The following is a 9,320-nucleotide window of genomic DNA, read 5'->3' as shown; positions in this document are numbered from 1 at the left end:
CCCACAACCATCATCACCACGCTGTGGAATACAGATGACAAAACTCTCCCTGAAATTTAAAAATTTTCATCATTGAGCAGCCTTCTGGTTGTTAACTATTATTGTATTATTATTATTATTATCGTTATTATTTTAGGATCTGAAGTTCCAAAAAAATTGATTCTGACAGGTTTGGTGCTCTTAATGTTTGCTTCAGTGGAGGAATACATTCCTGGAGCTTCCAACACGCCATTTTCAGTGACATCATTTTTCAAAATTAACTTTTAACACTGGTCATAGTGGTATAAGAAAGCATCCTAAGAGATCACCTGAGTTCCATCCACATTTATTCTAGCCTCTATTGTGTGGCAGGAACTCCATGATAATATAATCTACTCCACTTAAATCCCCATGTTTTGCTTCATCACAAGTGAGAAGTCCCAAATGACCAAGTGGCAGTCTCAGCTTCCAACTAGATGAAATCCTGTACCCTTGAGGAATCATTTCTTCCATTTGTAGGGAAAAAAATCTAAAAAACAGGGGCCTAGCCCAAGGTGAGCTGCTCCTGAGCTGCCAACAGGTGGCAGGATGGCTCAGCTAAAAAAAAACAAAAAACAAAAAAAAACACCAAAAAAACCCACCAAGGGGCCTAGAGTTGCAAGGATATTAGCAAGAGCTTCTCCTTTTCCTTTCTAAAATCTTGCTCATTCTTCACTACCTAAGGTGGAACAATATGAATGCAGCCTAAAATTAATTTTTACTCTGGCTCTTACACTTATCGCCTATGTAACATTTTGTAAATCATGTATCCTATTTCAAAGCCTCTATTTTTTCATATATTGTTCTGAAGAGGCAGCTAGCCCACTGCCTATTACTAGGGTTTAGTAAAAGTTAATTTATCTTGCAGAAGTCCCTAATATAAAAGTTCCCCAATGATTCTCATCCAAGAATCCCTGTCAGTAAAAATGTCTTTATGAGAACTCTTGGCTCACCAAGACATGTAAAAGAAGAAAAGGTTATGGATAGTCTTGTTTAGAAAGAAGTGTTAGGAGGGCCCTGAAAGGAGTACCAGAATAGAATACCAGATGGTGGTGTCATTTTTCAGGTAGATATAATCTAGAGATTCGAACTCTTGAAGAAGATGCTTTGCAAAGAATCAATAGGATTAGCAAGACGTCCAACATATCTTCCTGATATCAGTCTTATGTCTTTTTATCTATACATTCTTCTCACTAGATATTTGCTAGAGTTGGTAGTATGAGGGGAGCAAAGTAGAGACCTAGAAAATGAAAACGGGTACAAGGTGGTAACAGAAGCGAGGCAGAATTCTTCAGTTAGTCCACATCTAGCAGCCACATTAATGATCCAAGGTCAATGAATTTCTAAGGTAGGTTTTCTTAGATCAGTCCTATGGCCAGGAATAGAATGGATCTTAAGCCCTGGTACAGATCTGGTGCCTCTGATTCCAGAGCCCAGAACAGGGGAGTGTTCAGGGGGAGGGTTGCTCTTCTCATATTGTTGAGGACTAGCCCTAGGCTGGGGCACCCTTCCCCCCACCCACCACCCCCAAAGGAATTTAAAAAGCTCCTGCTTCAGCAAAAGTTAAACAAAGCTTCTTGACAAGAGACTGGGAAAAGATAAGTTAGGTAGCTTGTTAGGAAAGAATAAACAAGACATGTTTTATAGCCCGTCAAGAAGATAAGCAAGTTATATATTAGCTCGTTAAAAATAATAACCTAACTGTGTTTTATAGTTTGTTAAAATAAGATAAACTAACCATTTTTTTCCTTTTTTTACACACTAACTGTTTTTTTACTTCTGTATCCAACTTCAGCTATAAAACCCTTACCCACTAGGACTTAGCTGCTAGTCTCCCCTTTGAGAGACAGCACCAGGTCTGGTCATAAACTCTTTGGAACGAAAATTCTCTTATACAAGTTTTGTTCAGGAGCCTTAGACTTAACAATATGTCCACAACAGACCCTGCAGTTCCTACGGATTAACAAAACTCAGGTGAATCAGACGCAGCCCAAAATAAACTGTGCCATTGTCTGAGTATGCCGCCAGAGGGCATAGGCTTGGAGGTTTTCTTTCTACACAGTCTTTTCCTGTTTATTCTACAGCAACTGCCTATAGCGGAGAGAGCAGAATATGTGTGGGATACCAGAAGTGAGCATGGTCTGACCTCAGTATTGGGAGACCTGAGCTTTCCACAGCCTTGCTGCAGGATACACGCACCATCCCATATATGAGGTATGCCCTTTCCTGTTCAGTCTGGGCAGTCGGTGTCAGGTAGTTAGAAAGATTCCTTGGGTTCAGGACTGATGCTTAACATTCACCTCTGAAACCCCAGTCCTGAGTGTGGTACTTTCCACATAGTAGGAGCGCTGCCTATGTTTAGTTGAGAAGAAACAATGTCACAGCACAGTTACCCTCTGTCTAGTCACTGCCTTCTCAAAATCCCCCAGTGGCTTTCTATGCTCTCAAGGTCAAGTTGCACTAGTTTACCTGGCTTCCAAGTGCCACCACAGACTGCAGTCTAGGCTTATCTCAAACTAACCCACATTCCCCTAACCCCGACTCCTCACTTAACATATGCACATCCTTAATATAGTCCTGGAACAGTCAGTGTCAGGAGTTAGCTTATTCACCTCACTCTCTGCACATGAGAAATACTCAGTAAGCGGAGTTGCTGCTGCTGCTGCTACCACTTCCACTGGAGCTAGAAACTGGCGAAGGCAAGGTCGGACTCAGGTCTCCTGACTGAGTCCTGTGGTCTTTGCTCCCACTGCTTCTTTGCAGCACACAGTTGAGCACACAGTGAACACTGGACAATTAAATCTTTGATCCCGGTCTCCTTTGCTCCTTTTGCCTCCTCTTTGGGAGTCCTGTGGCCCAGGAGATGACACAGGGGATTTTAGTAACCAGAGGACAGCCCTGGTTACCCCTGAGCAGACAGAGATGTGTGCAGCCTCAGAAGTCTGGTTGGAAACTACCTTTGACACAATCTCCTCCAAGCCAATGCATGTATAATTTCTACAGCAACTGATAGAGAGGCTTACCAGGATTTGCCTGTATGCACCTCTCCCTCAAAAAGCTGATCATCCCAGCACTGTTTGGCCCTGGTGGGGAGAAGTCTTTGTCTTGCTGCCTTTTGGCTTTTTTGTCCCTGGTTCTCATTATGCCTGCGGAAAAGACGCATTTCCCAGCACAAACCTAGCCGCCTCCAGCTCTGACAATCCTGTTTCTCTTTTGTTAGGGATGAAGGATCTGAAAGCCAAAGCAGTCATTCAAAGTTCCATCCTTATCACTTCTCACTTTGCTTTTTCTGGCCTTGGTTTTAAGTATCAGCTTTGAAAACAACATCCTGGGGTCAACGCTGGGATTGATTAATGAGTAGCTAAGAGTGCTCTGCTTTTGCAATACAGAGCACAGAAAGATGCTTTCTAAGAGATGTAAATGGTTTCTTGGGTGTGGTCTGTAAATACTTTGTTTTTCTTTCTGGGGACTTTGACCAGCAAGTCAGAGTCCCAAATGAGCTGCTATATCTGGGGGCCAAGGTCTAAGTGTGGTCATCTGATAATTGAATTTCTACTAGCTTCAGTGACTTTTAAAGAAAAAGGACTCTTTTGACAATGGAAAGATTAGATAGAGGGGTAGAAGCAGTAGGATTGGGGCTGGGGAGATTGGAGGAAGTGTGACCTGCTAGGAACAGATGAAGTAGCTCAGGCCATTAACTGAGGCAGTGATAGTAGAAAGGTAGACAAAAGGAGTTTTGAGAGGTATTTAGGAGGGAGTACTCATAAGGAATTATGACTCATGAGGATGAGAATGAAGGAAGTCCCAAGGATGACTCTCAGGTGTCTGGCATGGGAGTGTCAGTGGACAATGTTGAGACTGAGATGTGGAATGAAGCAGAAGGAGCAGGTTGGAGGAGATGATTTTACTTTTGAAGACTTTGAGATCAAGGTATATGTAGGTATGCCCTACAAGGTATATGTGGATATATATAATAGATTGCTAGGTACATGCCTGGGAACTCAAGAGAACAATCTGGAGTATGTTGTTTTGTGAGGTGGCAGTTGAGTTCCTGGGAGTGGATTATATTTTCCAGGAAAAGGACTGAGGGCTGAGGAAGGAGATCTGTCATTACTTTATAGATCTCTGCTTTCTGATCACTCACGTCTGTAGTCATTGGAGATTCCGCAGCTGACTCCATTACTCCATTGCCTTGTACTCTTTCAGGTTCAGAGCATCTTATACCATATATTTTTGGATTTCTCTGTAATAATTAAAAATAATATACACGAATATAAGAATATTAGTGTTAAAATAACTTGTAACGTAGAAATGACTTTTTAATGATATAATGATTAGAAAGATCTAAAACATAGTAACATTTTTCTCTTATTGTTTAGAAACACACTTGTGGTCCCAGGCACTACATAAATGCATAAATTTCAGACTGTGACCTTATACATGGCTCCATAAACCACCACCCTTATATTCCAATTGAACATGTCTTGTGAAAATTATTCTTTCTCCTTTTAGCCCAAGTACTGATATCCTCTTGTCTTATATCTTATAGGTTTTATCTCAAGAAAATACCAAATTAAAAACACGATCCAAAATTCTAATGTACAAAGAATAGTATTTACAGAGAATGCTAGTTTGACATAAGTGTTCCTCCCTCTCCAAAAGGCTGGTTCAAATAAAAACTGATTCAATTTCCATAAATCTGATATAATATTTTCATAATGTCAGCATTACATCTGAATGAGAGTCTATGGAGTGATTTCTGTGGCCCTGGTAAACAATCTCTCTTACTTCCTGAACCTATCAGATCCATTTTTTTCAGGGTAGAGAGCCCCCACCCAGCCCCTGGTGAACACACCATAAAGTATTTGCTATTGTTTTATTAATTATGATGGGTGATAATTAGGTGTCTCTGGCTCAGGGAGTATTCTATCCAGCTACACTCCCCCAATGGTTCTCTTACCTCATAACTTACAGTTTATCTTCCTTCCAAAATGTCACAATCCCTCTGTCTGGTTCTCTTGGTACCTGGGCTTCATACTTCAATTTATTGTGCACCACTTAACAGCTCTGAAGGTGAAGTAATCACTTGTCATTCTCCCCAACAAAACACTATTCTCTGTAAGATGTAACTCTGCAATGTTGACATTGCATTCAACCTTATTGGAGCTTCACTGTGGAGATCCCAGATCAGAGCCCCATCTTTTCCCCACAAGAATTTCTGCAGCTTTAACCATGCCATCCCTTACGGCCTGCTCCAGCACCAAAACTCAGATATTGGAGGGCTTGGGATTCAACCCACAGATACCCCAATGGCAGAGATCCAGCAGGGCTGCCAACAAGTGATCTAATCACTGAATTTTCTAAAGAAGGAGCTGGAATTGGCAATAGGAAAAACTCTCTTCATTGGGAAATGGCTGAAGCTTGGTGAAATTATCAGATTATGCCAAAATATATTAAAATCCTCTGAAACCTACCTCTCCAATGTTTCTGCTTCCCAGAAGGAAATTAACAATCATGTGGAGATGCAAATCAAAGGGAAGGTGGGGGACATTATCCACAACCACATGCTGAGTACTATCATGGTCTTGGTGAATTAGATTTGCTTTAATGGTAAGAGTCAATGGTGTCAATTTTAAGTTCAATGTTCAGATAATTTGGAGGTGGAGGAGGAAGTTCCTGATATCTTCCAACTGGCACTAGCGAGTGTGGCTCATATCTCTCATACCACAGTAATCTCCTCCACTGAGCATAGCTGCACATAGCTGAGTCTCCCGTGGGTGGAGACACACAGCTCTTTGGATGATCCCAGAAAATGTCAAAGGAGAAGGTGCTTTCAGAGAGGTAGGTGACAGTGGCAGGAATATCCTACTCACATTTGAATAGAGCACCACAGGTTCAAAAAGATTTGGTGAAGTGGGACAAGCCTGTAATTTGCAGGTGGACAGTCTTGGGTTTGAACCCCACTGTGAACACTTTCTCTGCACTCTGCACCCTTGGCCACATGACATAAATACTTCCATTATGTTGTGTTAGTCTACTATGGCTATCATAACAAAATACCATGGACTGGGTTGCTTAAACAACAGAACTTCATTTCTTATTGTTCTAGAGGCTGGAAGTCCTAGATCAAGGTACAGTTAATTTAGTTTCTAGTGGGAGCTTTCTTCCTGGCTTGCAGATGGCCACCTTCTCTCTGTGTCTTCATGTGATCTTTCCTTGGTGCATGCATGTGGGTAGGGAGGGAGGGAAGGAGAGAAAGAGAGAGAGAGAGAGAGAGAGAGAGAAATCTTCCGCTTCTTAGAAAGCCACCAATGCTATCGAATTAGGACTCCACCCTTATGACTTCATTTAAATTAATTACTACCTAAAGCTCTATCTCAAGATATAGTCGTATTGAGGGTTAGGGCTTCAACATATGAATTTGGAGGTGATATATTTCAGTCCATCATAGCACATGTACTATGTACAAAGTTTTTAATTTTAATATTGTCCAATTTATGTATATTTTCATTGCCTAAGTTTTTGATGTCAAGCTGGCTTTCCCATGGGAGAGTCAAAATGTGTTTTGGATGAGCCCAGAAAATTTTCAAGGGAGAAAGCTCTTTCAGAGAGGTGGGTGCACTGTTCTTGGAACAATGTTGGGGCCAACATTGGTGAAAAAGGAACGAAAGCTGTAGCTGTCAGTTTTCTGGGCCTATCTCGGATAACTGTCTTTCACTCCACCATCCAATTTGATAGATCCTTCCTGCTGTTGGTTTTGGAGAAAAGCACCAGGAGCATTATCTTTCTAGAAAAAGTTTTGAACCCAGTGGGGGTGTAGTTGGAAAAGAGACCATTGGCTACCTGCATGTGCTTATTGCAATGGGAAAGAAATAGTGCAGCCTGATGTGACCAATGTGGGCTTGGACATGCCTTCCCTTGTGCAGGGATGGAGATTGGACCTTGGCCAAATTGTATTATTTCATGTGGAACAGGCCACTGCTGTGACTGAATATGCAGATAGCCAACATGTACCTCATTACCCAAAACACAGGAAGGCTCTATGTCACTTCTCTATCAGAAAATTCCCCAATTAGTTAGCTCCAAGAAATTTGACTGGGCTAGCAAATGTCCTTTCTCTGCCTTCTGAGGAATAGTCAAAATGCAGGTTATGTTGTTATATCTCAGTATTCTAATAACAAGATCAAAGAACATGAAATTACAAAATACTGAGGCTTATATGTGAACTTTTCAACCCCCCTCCCTCCATCCCATCAGAACGATTCTTTGTATACTTGCCAGAACTGTCATTGGTGCATTGTGAAAAGGTGTTTCCACTACAGGGTAAGTCACAGACTGAAAGCTACAGTTAAGAATGTTGCTTTTGTGACCTAACAAGCATGGAGAAAAAGAACAAGAAAGACAATGATGAACATCCCTGTATGAGCTTACTTTCCCCTGCCCCCACAAAAGTTTCTTTATTGCCAATTTATAAGTTGAAAGTAGAGAATGAAAGTCATTTATTCACATTACGCTTCATACCTTTTCAGTATTGCAATTGAACTATTTTCTAAATGTTGTACTCCTGTCCCACTTGCGCAAGTATGAATGTATTGGTTAATCTATGTTTTTTGTCTACTCTCACTGAAAGTTGAGGCCTCCCTATTCCGAGATCCCTCAACAATCTCCCTTGCCTGTACATGCCATCCTTTCCCAAACCACCAAGCTAAATTTTATTTTAGACAGTTTATATTTAAAGCCCCAGCATTAGAATTCAGTACACATAAAAAATACAGTGAGTGTTAATGATGTGCTATCTGCTAGTCCCAAGGTGAAACCTTTTTATTTTTATTTTTATTTTTTATTTTTTTTGAAGATTTTTATTGGGGAATTGGGGGGATGGGAACAGTGCTGGGGAATTGGGGGAAGGGGAACAGACAAGTTGCTGTCCTTTTGTCCTTCAATCTAGTTGTGGAGGGCGTTGCTTCACTGGCCCAAGTTGGCACCATCATTGCGCTCTTCTCTGGCGAGGCAGATCAGTCGCCGGCTTCTGGACGGCCGCTCACTGCGGCTGCTGGCCGCTCACGCTGACTGCTGGCTACATACGGTAGCCCATGGCAACCCACTGCCACAGGGGCTGCAGCCTACGCCATCGCCTGCGACTCATGGCAGCCCAGCTCCAGGTTGAGCTGTCATTCAGCATCTTAGCTGTAGAGGGCAGTGTCACTGGCCCTCATATGTGGGATCCGAACCGGGGCCCTCTGGCATCCCAAGCGAGTTCTTAACCATCGCGCCACTTGGCCGGCCCCCAAGGTGAAACCTTTAAGTGAAGAGGAAATAATAACAAATATGTAACTGCTGTTGCAGATATTGTGCTTCCAGATTAAAATCAATATATATCGTTTAGAAAAACATGTGTTCCACAAACATTGTTAGTTTTTTTTATTTATTTTTTATTGTGAAATACACATTTTTCAGAATTAGTTTCAGCTGTACAACAGTGCAATAGTTATACTTTTTACCCCTCGAGGTGACAACTCCCATCCCCCAATACGTCGCCACACTTCCCCCCCAATATCATACATATCTATTACAATTCCCTTGACTCCACTCCCACACTATACTCCAAATCCCATGACTATATATATATTCACTTATAGTTGACATACAACAGTATACAACATCAGCTTCAGGTGTACAGTGCAGTGATCAAGCCTCTTCCCCATCCATGATACAGTCTCCCTAGCAAGACATGTGACCACCTGACACCCCACAAAATATATACAACATTATTAATTATATTCCTCGAACTGTCTTTCATGTCCCTGTGGCAATATTGTAGTTATGTATTTATGTTGTCTAACCCCTTCCCCTTCTCCCTCATCCCCTCCCACTCCCCACTAGCAGCCATCAGTTGTTCCTCTATATCTCTGAGATCACTTTTGTTTACTTTGCTCGTTCATTCAGTTTTTTAGATTCCACATATAAGTGAGATCATATGGTATTTGTCTTTCTCCGACTCACTTATTTCACTCAACATAATAGTCTCTAAGTCCATCCATATCGTTCCAAATGGTACGATTTCATTCTTCTTTATAGCAGAGTAATACTCCATTGTATAAATGTACCACAGTTTCTTAATCCAGTCGTCTACCGATGGGCATTTTGGTTGTTTCCAAGTCTTGGCTATTGTGAATAGCGCTGCAATAAACATAAGGGTACATATATTTTTTCAAATTAGCATCTTGAGTTTCTCTGGAAAGATACCCAAGAGTGGAATTGCTGGGTCATACGGTAGTTCCATTTCCAGTTTTTTGAGATAC

General features: G+C 41.5%; 1 pseudogene; it reads left to right on the top strand.

The window, feature by feature from the left end:
• Positions 1 to 5,009: 5,009 nt before the first annotated feature.
• On the top strand, positions 5,010 to 5,654 carry LOC109392833 (thyroxine-binding globulin pseudogene; annotated as a pseudogene).
• Positions 5,655 to 9,320: the final 3,666 nt, after the last annotated feature.

Source organism: Hipposideros armiger, unplaced genomic scaffold, assembly GCF_001890085.2.
Source record: "Hipposideros armiger isolate ML-2016 unplaced genomic scaffold, ASM189008v1 scaffold_350, whole genome shotgun sequence".
Taxonomy (NCBI): domain Eukaryota; kingdom Metazoa; phylum Chordata; class Mammalia; order Chiroptera; family Hipposideridae; genus Hipposideros; species Hipposideros armiger.
The sequence above is the reverse complement of the archived record's forward strand: the minus strand, read 5'-3'. Positions and strand labels throughout refer to the sequence as shown.